Source organism: Gossypium hirsutum, chromosome A04 (genome assembly GCF_007990345.1).
Source record: "Gossypium hirsutum isolate 1008001.06 chromosome A04, Gossypium_hirsutum_v2.1, whole genome shotgun sequence".
In the NCBI taxonomy this organism is placed as follows: Eukaryota; Viridiplantae; Streptophyta; class Magnoliopsida; order Malvales; family Malvaceae; genus Gossypium; species Gossypium hirsutum.
Window position 1 is genome coordinate 78,523,191 of NC_053427.1, and position 18,001 is coordinate 78,541,191.

The window sequence follows — 18,001 nt, forward strand, 5'->3', positions numbered from 1 at the left end:
TTTTTTCCCTTCCACAATTTTTTAATTGAGAATCTTTGGTGGTAAGTATAAATGAGAAATGCAATGTCCAAAACATCTTGCCTACTCACTGTCGGTTTCTTCTCAATAACACACACATTTCCCCTCCTCTTCCATTGATTAATCGAAATTTTATGGTTCTAGTTGTTTCTTATCCCAATTATTTTGAATTAAGCGTCGTTTTTGGTCTCAAGGAAATTGCATACAAGTCTACTATACATTGTTTGTGGGGTTTTTAGAAAAAGAGAAAACCAGTTCAATTATCAATTCAAAAAGTTCACTCAAAAACCCATTCAATTTATTTTTGGGATCAATTTATTGATTGATTCATTAGCAAATTGATCCAACTTCAACAACCTTAGTTTATTCTATGTATAATATTTTTCAAATCATACAAGAACAGTCAAAATGTATATATTATGTTATCACTCATCACATGTTTAAAAATAAAATCAAATTATTTAACTAAATTAGTGAAAAGGAAGTTGGCATTAATACTGAAAACACATTTCAAAAGGTAAAGAAAAAGAAATGATGAAATTATAGTAGAAGGATTAAATCCATGAAAAAATGTGTAGAACTTTCTATGCAATTTCACCCTCAATTGAAAATTGTGTTCATATAGGGAATTCTAACATGATAAAACTGTCTCTCAATTACATAGTAATTGTTACTTTGCAGTGTTATAGACATGTTTTGAGTAATACTGGAGCAAAATCTAAGCAATACCCTACATCCTGAATCCTAACTACTATGTTAATAATAATTTTTACAAACTTAATGTATACTGTCTTGATAATTGTTGTTATCTGCCGTGTCGTATGCATAAAATTTGTTTTGCTGACCACCATTAGTTTAATGGGCAACGGGAAGTTTAGGAATTGAAACCCACAAATCATTGATATTTATATATAAATATGTAGGAAATAAAAGGAGAAGCTGAGGAGGAGCTACTTGAACAACCCAAAGATGGAGAAGTGGAGAAGGTGGCTTCGCTTTGAACGCTCACTTGTTTTTCCAACTAAATGTGTACTTTTAAAGGTCACAAAGCATCTCAAGCCAAAGGCTGAAGGTAAATTAAAAAAAAAAAAAACCCTACTAGATTCTATTTCTATGCTAATATATATGTGTGGTGTTGTATGTAACCAAAGTTGAAGGCAATAATGACAGGGAAAAGGCAGGGGCTGCTAGGACTTTACAAGGACTTGGAGGGTTGTGGCGAATATGAAGATATAGAAGTTATGTGGAAGATGGTTCATTCTTCTTGCCCATCAACTGCCCACAAAACCAGAAGAACCAAAAGGCCTTATTCTTGGAGGATCAGCTTCTGTTTTAGGCCAAGCTAACCCCATCAAGATTTTTGATTGAGATGTAAATAATAGCAGCCAAGAACAGATTCTGTTTGCTTCCATCTTGTCTTTGGTTAAAACCCACTTTTATGAAATGTTTAGAAATCAGGACCGGAACTCGTCGGGAAAAAATTATTATACAACCGTTATGCTACGAAGAAAACTCCGTTTCTTTGCTTGAAAATAATTTTCGGAAAATAGATTAGTTTTCTAAAAAAAATAATATTGTCGAGTGTTTAGATGATTTTATGCAAAATATTTTTCGTTATTCGATAAATTTCTTGAAATTATTTTTTAAACTAAAAGTTGTTTTTTTATGAAACATACTTAATATAAATATGTTTGTTACAAAATATTATAATACAATTCCCTTTTGACAATGAAGTTTATTTTATAATAAGATAAATATTTTGTGATAATCAACATCATATATGAGAGTACATATTGACACATTAGAGTTGTAAAGAATAAATGAAGCTAAACATTATTTAAACAAATATTTATATTTATATAATTAAAATATTCATATTTTGTACTAGTTTAAAATACGTCATAAGTCCTTGTATTCTTTGTAAATTTAAAATTTTGTTCATATACTTGTTTTTTTGAGAATTTAGTCCTACTTTTTAGATATCAAAATTCAAGTTCAATTGTTAGCACTATTAAAAATATTTTATTAAATTTAGGTCCATTATACCGTCATTTGTTAATTACATGATTACCAAGTGAGTATTTTTTTATAGAAAAATGTGACATCAAAAAATTGACAAAAAAAAAATAACAATATTAACAATTGGAATTGATTTCAAACCTAAAAAATAGAGGGACTAAATTCTTGAAAATAAAAGTATAATGATTAAATTCCAAATTTGTGAAGAGTACATTGACTTATTGCATATATCAGCCTTTATCTATAAAACCTTTATTATTAATATATTTATAATTGTAATAAATATTTATTATTAAAATAATATTAAATATTTTTCAATAATATATGAAAAATATTATTTAAAATTATCATTTTTAAAATTTATTATTAAAATAAAATTGAAATATTAAATAATTTATTAAAATAATAAATTATATTAATAATTTATTTTATGATTAAATATAAATAATTAAATATGTATGTTTAATAATATTAAAATTATAATATTTTATATTAATATTTTAATACTTTTCAATGTTTTTAAAATTAAAAATAAAATTTTACTATTCATATAATAATATTAAACTTAATTTAAATTAATTTTATACGAAAATAAAATTACCCTACATTTTTGTAACAGCCTGTTTTCAGTGAAATCGAAACAGTGGTTTCGGGACCACAAATCTAAAGTCGGAAAATTTATATTATTATTATTATTATTTTATGTTCTACTTTATGATAGAAATACAGTATAAAAATTTCGTTAAGAAATTTTATCGTTTATATACTTAATTTGATGAAAATGACTAAATTTCATTAAGTGAAAAAGTTCAGTTCTAATAGCTAAATGTATTAAATAGCTATAGAATTTGAAATTTTAGGTCCTTATATAGTAAATAGACCATTAAAATGCTTAGTGGTTAATCATGAATAGTCATCATTGGAAATTTCATGAAACATTAGGGTTAATTTTGGAAATTATCAATTAAAGTGATATTAAATAAAATAAAAAAAATCTATTATCATCATCCACCACCAAATAAAAAAAAGAAGAAGAGAAAACATAGCCATGGAAGCTTGAGATATTAGCAAGCTTGTTTTGCTTAATTAGGTATGTATTCTTATCCTGTTTTTAATGATTTTTATGTTTCCAATATCGTAGTAGCTTAATCTAGCTAGCCTGAGGATTAATTTGCAAAATTGTTAAAGTATTAGGGTTTTGCCATTGATGAGTATGCTTGAATTTTGAAGTTTTATGATAGAAAATGAAAAGTTATTGTTAGATAAACAACTTTTGTAAAGAAATTTTGATGAAATTATCAATTAGGGATTAAATTGAAAAAGATGATAAATTTACGGTAAAATCGTGAAATTGTTAATTATATGGGCTTCTATTAAAATGTATAGAAATTGACTAGGCTTGAGTAATGATTAAATTGCATGAAAGTCATTTTTCGAGCTTAGGGACTAAATTGTAATAAATTAAAAGTATAGGGGCAAAATATTAATTTTACCAAAAAAATGTTTTTGGACTAAATTGAATATGAATTATATTAAATTGAGTTAAATTCATTCGTATAGATCCGGTTAGACCTAGTATAGAGTTAGATCGAGGTAAAGGAAAAATATCGGATAGTCGTCTTTGTATCTACGTAAACTTAACGAGGTAAGTTCGTGTAATTAAATTGTACATTAATATGTGTTAAATTGAATTATTGTTTTTGAATTGTACAATTGCCATGAATAAATACCGATTGTATACTCAACAATTACCGAGTCTCGTGTGAATCTTATGAAATTCGTAGGATACAAATGACATGTCATTAGGGTTACCGATTTGGTTGGGGTTTTGCATGTGTTGCGAACACACTACAGCTCGTATGAGCTTCCCGTTATACAACTTGCATGAGCTTCCCGTTATTCAGCTCGGAAGAGCTTCTCGTTTATAGCTCGTATGAGCATACATGAATATGAATTGATAGATTATAGTTTAGTACACCTCGTGTGTACTACCCGTGTATTCAATGATATTTTAAATGGTTCAATGGGCACAGTTTTGTTATGAAATCATATAAGTTTGATATGAACTATTATCGGTATATACATGAAATACATGAAATATGATTATTTGATGAATTCCACCATGTGTGTTGGATTTTATATTTGATTTTCATGGCTAATATGTTGGTGATCATGTATTTAGGCTTTTAGTCAAATTGATTGAGATATGCTATGTTTACTTACCTATTTTGTGGAAATATGGTAAGTTAAATTCTGTATTATATGAACTTACTAAGCTTAAATGTTTACTCTGTGTCATTTTCCATATTTTATAGTAATTCGGAAGCTCATTCGGGTTGGAAGCTTGTCAGAGCTATTTCACACTATCCATCGGCTTTTTTAATACTTTCAGTAAATCAATGCCGGTTATAATGTTATGTATAGGATATTTTGGCCAATGTTGGTATATAAATGTTTTGTTGAGGCAAGCCATTTGAATGACTTGTGTTTGATATATTTTGATGGGTTTATACATGTGGCCTTAACATATTTGATGTGTGTTTGATATGGTTGAATGATGGAAAACTTATAAGTATATTGATGATTGGTTTGAAATAGTATATTTGGTTTAAATGTTATTAATTTGTCATTTGAGGTGCCTAGGGGCATATTGATTGTATGTTGTGATGGTACATGTTTAAGACTTAATTTTAACTTGATTTGAATGCCTTATTATGGTTTGTTGATGTGCAAATTGTTGTGTTTAGGTTGGTACCAAATTGGGTGAGAAATGTGGCTTGGAAAATGACTTATTTTCATCCACACGGGCAGAGACACGGGCGTGTGTCTCAGTCGTGTGTGACACACGGTTAGGTGACACTGCCGTATTTCCCCTGTATCTTTTAAATTGCGCAAGTCAGTATGCTCATGCGGCCTAGCACACGAACGTGTGGCTTGGCCATGTGACCCAAGTCAGAGAGTTACACAGGCACGGACACGGCCTGGGACACGGCCTTATGTCCCTATTTCGAATGTCCACACGGCCTGAAATACGGACGTGTCTCCTGATCGTGTGAGTCACACGGCTTGACCACATGGCCATGTGTCCTCTGCAACTTTGAAAAGTTTTAATGCTTTCTGAAATTTTTTTTAGTTCCCGATCTAGTCCGACTTGTTTCTAACGTGTATTTTGGGCCTCAAAGGCTCATATAAGGGACTATATGTTTGATTTCGATTAATTACTAATATGAATTCTATATTATATGAAATGTCTGATTAATTGATTTGTAAACTCCGGTAATACTCTGTAACCCTATTTTGACAATAGATACGGGTTAGGGGTATTACAACTTTTTCAGAAAATTACTTACCCTTTTCAAGAGAGTAAGTCATTTTAGAGGAAAAAAAATTATTTTCCGTTAATTGAACTATTTTTCATTAAACAAATAGGAAAATGCAAAAAATAATTTCTGTGAAAAAAAACGCATTAGAAGAAGCTTTTGCTATTTGTGTAATAACTCAAATTTTACGGTTATCGGAAAAAATGTATTTTCGAGTCTCCGTTATTGAAAAATGGATCTGTAAATAATTATAAATTTTTTAAAAAAAAAGTTAATTGAGTGATTAATTAGAGTTTAATTAAGTGAATTTAGCTTAATTAAGGATAATTGATAAAAGGATTAAATTGAATAAAGTGTGAAAGTTTAATTATAGATTAAAAGTAAATAAAAAAGACCAAAATGAAAATTATGTCATTTAGCATAAGTGAGGCAACATATAAAGTAAAAATCTAAGATTTTTGCTTAGATTTCAAATTATAAAATATATATATTTATTAGTAATAAATGATATTAAATTAATTAAATAATTATATTATAAGATTTTATATGATAAATATATTAAATAATGACAAATGTATGGTTATAAATGAATACAAATGTACTAATAATATACACATGAATAAATAAATAATACTTATTATTTAAGTATAAATACATATGTGTGTGTGTATATATATATATATGAAAAAGAAAGAAAAAAAAATAGAAATGAAGAAAACAAAGCAAACGAAACAGAGAGCAGGGGAAGGAAAGAAAGAAAAAGAGAAAAGAAAGAAGAAAAGGGGAAAATTAAACGTGTGATGCTTGGAAGTTTAATAGGTAAGTCAATTTAGCCCTTTTTATTTGATTTTGATGTTTTAGAAGCTTTGGAACAAGATTTTGATAAAATTAAGTTGATATTTTGAAAGTTAATAGATTTCTAGATAATGTTCATGTTGAGTAAAATGATGAAATAAGGGTTTAATTGATAGAAATTCAAGTTAGAAATGAAATAAGGATTGAATTATAAAGTAATTCATAATTTTTATGTTGAAGGGCTAATTTTTAAAGTTATTATGGATGAGTGCTGGAATCATATGATGAATAAACATAGAATTGAAGCTTTAATTTTGATATATGACAATTTTATCAAGTAAAATTAATGGAAATTGATTTTAGGACCTAATTGTGAAAATGTTTGGAATTAAAGTCTAGTGCTGAAATTATGATTTCCAAAAGTTTTAAAGTAGTTTAAAGTGATATAATAAAGTGTTAATTGAGAAAAATTATCTCAATTGAGAGGCTAATTGAGTAGGGACGAAATTGTTATTTATTAAAGCTTAAGGGGAAAAAATGGTAATAAACAGCTTGCACTAAAACAATATTAGACAGCAGCAGTAGAGTAACTTTGAAAAATCACCATAAATTGTATAAATTGAATTAGAAGATAAAAAAAATATGAAATTAAAGCTTATTGAGTCTAGTTTTTCATAGAATAAACGATGTAAGCAATGGATTTGTAAATCATGAGATATAGTGAATTTTGTGAGACAAAGTCAGAATAAACTCGGGTTCCCCTATTCTGACTTTGGAAAATCATAAAAAAATGGATAGAAATATTTATGGGCTTAAATTTATATTTTTAGAATTATGAATGAGTCTATTTTCAAGATAAATAAACGGGAATATCATTCGAATTCTGTACAAGGATATAATTAGTTTTTAGTGAAGAAGGGTCAGAACTGTCAGACAGCAGAACATGGGTAACTTTAAAGAATAAAATGTACTTATTGGCTAAACCAAAAATTCTTAAAATTTTATGGTAAAAATATATATGAGTCTAGTTTAATATAAAATTTTTTTTATCTTAATTTGGAGTTCTATATCTCCATATATAAATAATTTAGTGACTATAACACAGATGAATAGCTTGAATATTCATAAAAATAAATAATAAAAATTATAGATGATGTTACTTACAAGTGTGTTATATACTTTAAGGATGTGGAATGGAGAGGAGGAGTAGGAAAATATATATGAATATCCAGCTAGCATGGCTAATTTGCATGTTTTAGGCTTAAGGACTAAATAGAATAAAAGTAAAACTTCAGGGGCAATTTTGTAAAAATGTAAAAAATGACCAGTAAAACTTCAGGGGCAATTTTGTAAAAATGTAAAAAATGACCAAATTGAAGGGAATGAATTATTTTATCCAAATTAATAAATTGAATGAAATTTTCAATTTAAGATCGAGTGAAAATCGGGAAAATGGTAAATTACCAAAATGCCCCTGAATCTTGATATTTCTGCAATTTCGCTAGGTAAGTTCGTGTAACTTGAATTGTATTCTTAAATGCTTGAAATGTATATTTTTGATATGAATATGATTTGAATGTTTATTATATGAAAATTGATAAAACATTGATATATTTGATAAAAAAGGGGGAAGAAATCCTGGTTGAATGAAAGGAAAACTCGATGGATCTCTGAAAAGGAATTGACGGTAAAAAGGATCTATCCCGGACGGATGATCCTATCCTGATATAGCCCTCCCGAAGAATATGTGGAAAATGGATTTAGCCCGGACGGGTAATCCGAATTAGGGTCTGAATTTAGCCTGAACTGGTAATTCAGATCCAAGCTCATTAGAGTAATTGAAGTTGCAGGGGATTTAGCCTGGACTGGTAATCCCGACAATACTCTATGAGTTTATATTATAGGGGATTTAGCCTGGACTGGTAATCCCACTGTAAGGATGAGGTTCGCGGGAGTGTGCTCTCTGATATGAAATGTGTAAGACCATGGTTGAAAGATACTATGGCAACATGATATGAAATGTGTAGAACCATGGTTGAAAGATACCATGGCAACATGATAGAAAATGAATAAGACCATGGTTGAAAGATACCATGGCAGCGTGACATGAAATGAATAAGACCATGGTTGAAAGATACCATGGCAACATGACGGGAAAATGAATAAGAACATGGTTGAAAGATACCATGGAAACATGACAGAAAATGAGTAAGACCATAGTTGAAAGACACCATGGCATCATGTCAAAGATAAATAAGACCGTGGATGGGAGACAGTATGACATCTATTGAACAATTGATTCTTCAGGTAATATGTACCGAATGACGAATGGTTATATGAAATGGTTGTGTGAAATGCTTACAAGAACTGGTCATATGGAAATATATGTACAAAATAGTTGTATGAAATAATTATAAAGATAGATAAACGAAATAAGAATAAGTACATGGAATATAATTTATGTTAAGTTTGATATAAACTTTAACGGAATAAATATACATAAAATATATGGAAATGATGGAGCATGAAATATTGATATAATGAAATGATTGATATATATACTTATGAAAAAAAAACGGTAAGAGAATGATATGTTTCATGACATGTACATATATGATTGTCTTTGATATGTTGATACAAGGAAATTATGTAAGTAAAGACAATTATTAAATTCAAGTGTGACAAGTCGAGAAAATAAGTATATCAATGTTGAGTTTATATGAAATATGTGCAAGTATATTAACAATGATGTTGTTTGACGCTTAGACAAGTACTAAGCTATTGATTGAATGGTAACATGTTTAATTATAAGGAGCATTGAAATGGTAAGTACTTAGATGAAAATAAAATTTAAGATTTTGCGAATTTTTTTTTATAATCCCGATTTAATTCCAGTTGGTTTTTAGTGTATGTTTGAGGCTTCGAGGGCCCAATAGAGAGACGTTATGATTATTTTCAAAATCAGAATAATAAATGACTCAGAATTATCTAAAAATTTTCAGTAAACTCCAGTAATGCCTTGTACCCTATTCCAGCAATGGATACGGGTAAGGGGTGTTACAATTTGTTTATACAATCTTATTAGGAAATATTACTAAGCACACACAAAGTTCAGAGAGGCCTTTTATGCATATCGTTCCTTTCCCCTAAAATGTTAACATGGTAAAGCTACTAAAGGGGTTACTGCAACAACAGTTTATTGTTGTCCACATATATGTCTTAGAACATCTCCTATGCAGCGCCACCCTCATGGAGGAGCATTTGATCAAAGTGCCACACACCTGCAAGTCGGACCAAGAAATTGCCCTCGGTGATTAGCGAGAAATGGAGAGGACTTTTTATGTACTGAAAGCAAAATTGAACCAAAGAGAATGCTTACCGTGGCCTTTTCCAACAAGCCTTAATTGAGCAACATATTCTGATATCTTCTTAATGGCTTCTACCTAAAAAAAATTTAGATAGTCAAAGCACAACTTTATTAGAATCTATGTTGCTTAGAGTCTTTATTTTTATTAAAATATCGTGTTTACGCTTGTGTCAACACATGGATACGAGGATATGACCTTCAAGAATACTCCAAAAATATTTTTTTTGGTTATTTGAAAGAATCCTTCTTGATTGTAAGAGAAGAGTTGAGAGATTTATTCTCATCTACTCAGACAAGAACTCACTTTCAATGAAATCTGCCATCTGAGGGTCATTGTTTTGCTCTGCTACCTGTTACTCATCAAGAATAAAGAGTACATCCAATGAGAACTAAGTTGCAGGCTTATTAGTTAAACACCTTGATCTACATCTATTGCTTAGAGTTCAAAACAGGTAGAGCTGTTAATAGTACTTTGCTTTCAGGATTTTGGATACACGTCATTAGGTTAAGAAGTATTACATTGTGCAGGCTGAGAAGCTTCTCATTAGTCAACTTCTCCAACGATAATGCTAATTCCACAGCTGAATTAGAGGTATATACAGCAAAATATTTTAGCTCTTGAAAGTGTGTTTTTTTGGGTTTGGATCTCCAATAATTTCAAAATCCTTAACCAAAGTGATACATTTTCTTTAGATAACCGGTTAATTCCATCAACTTTTTAATGATTTAACATTCACAACTAATAATACAACACCATATGGCAACATAGACATGTGACAAGTATTATTTAAAATGAAAATTTATAAAATATTTAAAACATTATAAATATGTAAAAAATAAAAATATTAAAAGAACCTATAAAAATTCAAGAAATAAATTCTAAAAATATCATAAAAATAATAAAAACAGAAAAATTATAGTTTTATTAAAAAATCAGTTTTTTATATTATTTTTTAAAATTATAAATAAAATAAAATTACCCAAAGAAAATGCATTAACCTAACCTAACAAATAGATCTTCATGTTATCTGAATCTGGACATTAATTTATCTAGGTTTATTAAGCAAGTGAAATAAAATAGTTAAAAAATTATTTTTTTAAAAAATTAACTTTTTAAAAATATATAGTAAATTTTTGAGAAACGTGATATTATTAGAAAAAAATGTACAATTTTGTTAACGGTTTCGAATTTTAAGGGCTAATTAAGTAAAAAAGAAAAGTCCAAATTGCAAATTTCGGTGGCAAATAAATAAATAAATAAATAAATATTAACCTTATCTAATACTAATATGAAGAGGGGAAAAATTATGAGAAAATATTTTCAAGCATGAAGCCACTAAATTAGTGAGAATAAGCATGTAAAGGAGACAGTGGTTTACCATATAATGCATCTCCTTTCTCTGCATGCTCAAACTCTGAAAGGGGCAACAGTATGGGGTGTAGTTTTACTCTTCCTCCACGTATGTTCTATATATATATATATCAGTTCAACACAACTATAATAAATAAACCAGGCAGGCTAATAAACAAAATAGACGTTCAAGAACCTGATACTCCATCAACTTCTCTGCATGTTCTCTTTTCTCCTTCATTAGATTCCTTGACAACCTGATTGCAACAACATCAACTATTATTCATTATTTACAAAAATGAAGACATTTTTTTGTGTGTTTTCTTACTTGGCTAAGCCTTTGAGAGCAATATTGTCTCTATCGAAGTAAGCATACAAAGAGTGGTACACATAGGACACGCTGTATTCCACACTATAACACAAAAAAATAACCTCGAATAAATCTGAAAATCTTAGCACGCACTTAAAAGATTACAGCAACAGTGAAGTAGGGCATTGACTTAATTTGCTCGTTGATTGCGGCCTCACAGTCATCTGTATATTTATGACGAGCAAGTGAAACCTGAGAAGTCACTGGAATATCAAAGTCCTCCTTCTTGAGCTCTTCAAATAGCTGAAACACTACCCTTGTACGTGCAAGGTTTTCGGTTTCCAAGGAAGCAAAAATCCCCGAAGCCTTTCCATGATGTTTCCTCGGCGGGAAGAAACTCGGAGCAGATGATAATGCTGGGAACCCCCAAAGGGGACGAGAACATGAGACCGAGCTCAAAAACATAGCTGTGACTGTGAGGAGATTGGATTCTAAGAACTGGGTCTTTTACAGAAGAAAGGTAGTTGATGGAAGACGGGATTGAAGGGGGATACATCATATACAGAAATATGGCATAGGTTGGGGGAATATTCTTGGAATTCCAGAGTGGATGAGGATGGTTTTGGAGCGTCTGATAGGAAATGGATAGACGATGGTAGATGAAAACACGTAGGCTGGCGTGTGCCCAACTCGTGGTCTTTCCATTTCAACTTGCTTTTGTGGAAATAGAAATTAGAAAGGCCGAAAATATCCTGTCCACATTGCAATATTTAGCGTCATCAATGAGCTGTCTCCAAGTGAATTTAAGTTTTCTCAGTTGTGCAAGTGTTTCAAGAAAACCCTATTCGCTCGTTCTTTCATTCAGACAACCGTCTAGGAAGCACATATAGCCTCTAATAATATCTGTAAGATGTTTGTACGATTGGAAGTTAGTGTAAGCATAACAAAATGGGTCAAAATTTGCTATTAGACTGATAAACCATAATATATACATATTTTTGCCCCATGCTTAGCATATTTATGGATGATTTTTCCTTGGTTTCATTGAATTTGATGCGCCTAATCCTTTAATTTCATGTTTTATACTCAGGAAAGCTTAGGATAGCGAAAAGAGCGAGAAACATGCCAAAAAAGGGCAAATTGGGCCTAAATCAGTGTTTCACACGGCCTAGGCACTTCCACACGGGTGATCCACACGCCTGTGTGTGACACACGAGTAGATTACACGAGTAAATCTGTTACACGGCCTATTCCTTATTTAATTGGTAGTTTAAATATTAAGAATGCATTGGCTGATTTAGGGGCAAGTATTAATGTCGCGCCCTATAAAATGTTTAAACAACTAGGTCTGGGGAAACCCAAACAAACTAGGATGAGCATTCAATTAGCAGATAAAAAATTAGAATTCCTAGGGGTATTATTGAAGACGTACTTGTTAAAAATGATAAATTTATATTCCCAGTTGACTTTGTTGTTCTAGACATGGATGAGGATAGTGACATACCTCTAATTTTAGGAAGGCCCTTTTTAGCAACTGCTAGAACTATCATTGACGTTGGCACAGGTGAATTGATACTTCGTGTAGGAGATGACACGATTAAACTTCAAGCTCGTAATTTTGCTAAAATATCTAGTAATCGAGATGATTGTTTAAGTTCTGTTAATTTGAGTAACATTGCAACTCAACCTTCTCTTCAGGAGTCCCCTAGGAAGAATGTGATGGAGTCTCATTCTAATCCATGCCAAAAAAACAGAGTGACTCATGAAGAACGAAGGCTTCAGATCGATGAACTAGACGAATGGCGAATATATGTCAAAGAGAAACCAAAAGCACACGATGAATCAAAGCGACGCCATGATGAGTGTAGGGATGAAATAAAGCAATTTAAGGTCGGGGACAAAGTATTGTTAGATGAAAAAGACCCTAGAATTGCTACTTCGGAGTTCAATACAAATAGAGTGACTCCTTTTACGGTACTTAATCTTTTCCCATATGACACAATTGAGGTATATCATTCTAAATTCGACACTTTCAAGGTAAACATTACTCGACTTAGACTGTATGTGGATAATTGAATTGATAATAAGAAACAGGGGTCTCAACTCCTCGAACCACCATGACTGTACAAATATGAGGTGAGTCAAGCTTAGACTATAAATAAGCGCTTCTCGGGAGGAAATCCGAGCACTAACCCTACTAAATAACTTAGTTGTTTTTCCTTTTTGCTTTATAATCTGACTGCAGGTATTTTTGGCACACACGGTCTAGCACACAGGCGTGCTTTAGGCCGTGGGCTCCCCACGGGTAGTAGACACGGGCGTGGCCCTGGCCATGCTAAAACAAGACAAATATTTTTTCCAAGACAGGATGACACACGGGCTGTGATAAATAGCCACGGTCGTGCGACATGGCCGTGTACACCACAGGGTTAAGGGACACGGGCGTGTCCCAGACCGTGGTAAAACTGCACCTTAATTTCCAAAAAGATCAACAGAGACACGGCTTATGATAAATCACCACCGTCGTGCGAGACGGCCGGGGGAGTCACACGGCCTGTCACACGAGCGTGCTTGAGGCCGTGTGAGAACTTGCCCAAAAATTAAAACGATAAACGAAGTCAGAATAAACCACGGGCGTAGGTCACGACCGTGCTTAAAGGCCGTACATAATCCTAATTAATTGACACGGGCGTGGGAGAAATGAAATAGAGCACCACATGACCGTGTGATATGGCCGTGTGGGTCACACAGCCTAGACACAGGGGCGTGTCCGAAGGTCGTGTGCTAAACTGACTTAAAACATCAACCCATAAGCACGGACGTGGAGAACCGTACACAGTTGTGGGAGAAGCAAACAAATGTACACACGGTAGTGCGACGTGGCCGTGTGCACCACATGGCCTGGACACATGGGCGTGGCCAATGAACCGTGTGCAACACTTTCATGAAAAACACAGGCTAGGAATGCACCATATGGGCGTGTGCCACGGCCGTGTGGCCCAAAACAGGGTTTACACGACCGTGGCCCCCAATTTATCCCCCCTAACCCTAATTTCCCCCTTTCCTATTTAAACCTCCTAACACTATTCATTATCTTCCCCACTATTCATCTCCTCACTCCAGCCACCACTCTCTAACGAACTTCCGGTGACCAACACTTCACTTCCCTTCCCTTTTTTTTTCCTCTCTTCTTTTTCCCCATCCTTGGCCAACCCCATAACCCCCTCTTTTTTTTCCCTCACACAAACCTTAGCCGCTGCTCCCCCTTGTCCCCTATTCCGACCACCCCTTATCGCCATTCACCACCTAGCTACCGTTCACTCATCCCGGCCTTGGTTCACCATCTTTCCCCTATTTCCTCTATTATTTGCTAATAGTTATTTTATTTTCTATGTTCTTTTTTATTCTTACCATTTTTCATTATTATTATGATTAATTTTTGTAGTTTTAGATTCAATGTTATATTTATTTGGTTATGCCTGTTTTTGGTTTTATTCTTACTCTACTTTCAACCATGCTGTTTCTAGTTATTTTCATTATCGTAAGATGTTCCTTCATTTTTACTTATTAGGTGCAGTGGGTTATCTTGATAGTTTAGTTAAAATTTCTCTTATTATAACCACTTAGATTCGTATGTTCTTAAGTTGACTTCACATATTGTCAAATTTTTTTTTCCGTATGTTTGGTTGATGGTGCATATAGGACTAAAATTCCATCTTGCGTTTTCTAAGTTTTTCCGTATTTGATTAGGTGTCACTTATGCCAAATCCATTCATATTATAATGTTTTCTATTTCAGGACTCGAGGAAAGAAAACTTCCGTCCTCACCTCTAAAAAGTAAAAATGAGCGTCATCCTCCTCGGGCCCCACTACCGAGATACGACACCCATTCCTCCAATTCCCACCAGGGCCCCAAGAAGAACTATTTCAGATTCTACGTGCCCGACCCCTTGGTGTGGGAGGTTGCATCGATTAGGCCGCACTAGAGCAGGTCCACCTAGTTGATTTGGTTCGAACATTCTTTACCACCGCAAATTGGGACCGCTTCTTTGATATCATCGAGCCAACATATTTGGAATTCACCTTGGAACTCAGCTCGACTTTCCAGTTACAGATAGTGATGGCGGAGTATGATGACCCAGGAACAGTTCAATTCCGCCTTGGCGGTCTATTATGTCAATTGAGTGTCCCTAAATTTGGAGCTGCCTTGGGACTCTACACCGACAAGTTTATGGAGGCCGAACATTTCCCCCACCTCTACCGCCACATACATCGTTCACCTTCATCGTGTTGGGTAGACCTCCAGCCTGCTACAGGCATTTATGATCCTATCCGTTCAAAGGCATCGACTCTAGCTTCAGCTCTACGCTATCTCCATGCCCTTTTGGCACACACATTAACGGGGAGGCGAGAGAGCACTGGCTTTGTCAACACTCATGATGCATACTTCCTGTGGAGCATGAGGCAAGGGCCTATTTTTTATCTCGCTTACTTTGTCGCCCTTGCCTTTTGCCATCAGACAGAACAACACCGAAAAGGAGTCATCAGCATCGGCCCATATGTGACTCGTCTAGCGCGACATTTTGGGCTCTTGAATATAGTGGCGTAGTCTTCATCGCTCACGCTTATTGGCCAAATATCCCTACAGAGGATCTAGAGTATGCTCCATATGTGAATGATTGAGCGTCGTCGTGGGTTCGACCCTCCTCAATACTGACTTGCACGAGCTACCGATGAGGATGACGCTGAGGATATTCCTGATGAGATCCCTATATTTTAAGAGGACCCACCTTCACAGCCACCACAGAGTCACCGACCAGTTCATACAGTTGCTTCATTGTCTGAGGTTTCTGACCACCTTTATTGCTTTGAGCAATATTGCACTCAGCGATTCGACAGCATCGAGGCGACGCTACAAAAAATTTGCCAGTATTTTCACATATCGCCCCAGCACCACCACTTCACGATTCAGTTGTCGACGAGGACTATTAAGTCCATCTAATTTTAAAATTGTTTTTTTTCTTTTATTTTTATTTTTGCGTTTCTTTTGCACTTTCGTTATCATTTTCCTACAAGACTTTTATTAGTATAATTTGAATTTTCTTTTATCTAGCTATTTCATTATTACTAACCATAACAACCCAATACATATAAATCCCTTAAACATTATTGATGGCATCGCAGTTTCAAAAGGTTCAGTCGATGGGTACTACTAAGAAATAAACAAACAATCCTCCATGACTGCCATGTCCTGCTTGACCACGACCATAGCCACCACGACACCGACCACCACGATAACCTCTTCGCTGGGCACTGTGATTGTGGAACCCAACCTCTACCACCACCATCACCTCTATCTACATGTCACATACACATCACTTTCAATGCCTCTAAACCTGTTTCCGCTCTTTCAAGGATTACATCCAAATTCAGGGCAGTTTCGCTTCTCTCCCTCTCTTTTGATATTAGGCTTATATTGCTATTATCTATATGTGTACATTGAGGACAATGTACATCTTAAGTGTGGGGAGGTTGTTTATGTGATTATCAGAAAAAGACCTGAATTGTTATCTTGTTCTCAAATGATTTCCTCATATTACTATTAGAATGAATCTTGATTGACTTATGATTAGTATTAATATGTTTTGAATTAAATCATAGGTAACTGTGCATTGATTGTTTAAACTTTAAGACACTAGAGGATCAAGCATGATAAGTTGACTTTTGAGAATTAAAATTTCTAGGTTGTTCCCCTGAATCGAGGTATGATCTTGAAGTTTTGAATTTACAGGATTGACATCAAATACACATAAATTTCGTGAGATTTTGAGCCTTTTAGAGCATATATCTTTCTTACTCAATGATTAATTTTATGAGTATGTTAACATTGATTTGCTATTTTAGAACTTGCATCGCTTATACATGTCGAGACCACACCTTTGATTTGATATACTAAAATGATAAAGGCACTTAGGTTCTAACCCATTTACCCTATAAAAAGCCTACCTACATAATTGACCCTAGTGAACCCCTTTGAGCCTTAACTATTATTTCCCGATTTTACCCCTTAATTTTAACCTACAACTTATCCCTTTTTGATTCATTAAGAATTTATCCCTTTTTATTAACTCCCTTTTTATCGAGATTTATTTTGATTAGTTACCTAATTAAGTTCGTTCATTCCAGTTGCTGAATTATTTCTTGTTATGTATTTTCCATTATTGTACTTGTTATTAAAAAAACAAAAAAAAACTCGTATATTCATTCAAATTACATATTATTCTAAAGAGCTTGGATAAGTTATCATATTGAGAGAAAATGTAATACCCCTACCCGTATTCATTGCCAGAATAGGGTACGAGGCATTACCGGAGTTTACGAATTAAAATTTTTTTTTATATTCAATATAGCCCTTTTATAAATATCTAACCTTCCCTGTAATATTAAATCGAGACCAATCCATATCAACCAAATCAATTCAACATATTTTCATGATAGATTCATGCATTTATATAAGATAACGTCATCACATATTTATAACCAGGTTTGTTAACCATACTAATGGCTAACTTTACATTCATTTCACGTTAACATTTACTTTGTTAGCTTATACATGCCATTGATTTCCAAAATAAAGTTTCTTTATATACCGAAATCCTGAGGTTGACAGTGTGATGTGTCTCCGACCAAATCCGACCTCCGAGCTCTTAACACTACAAAACAGGGAAAAAGGAAACGGGGTAAGCACTTTGTGCTTAGTAAGCTCATGTAACAAGAATTATACTTACCTAATATTTTCAATACAATATAATAAACATTCA

The 18,001-nt window shown here is 33.1% G+C and overlaps 1 long non-coding RNA gene across 1 annotated transcript; it reads left to right on the forward strand.

The window, feature by feature from the left end:
- The first annotated feature begins 786 nt into the window (after nt 1-786).
- Nucleotides 787-1,478, forward strand: LOC121228176 (uncharacterized). The gene is made up of 2 exons (XR_005925705.1): nt 787-1,090; nt 1,189-1,478. It is a non-coding gene; the product is annotated as an uncharacterized lncRNA (long non-coding RNA).
- Nucleotides 1,479-18,001: the final 16,523 nt, after the last annotated feature.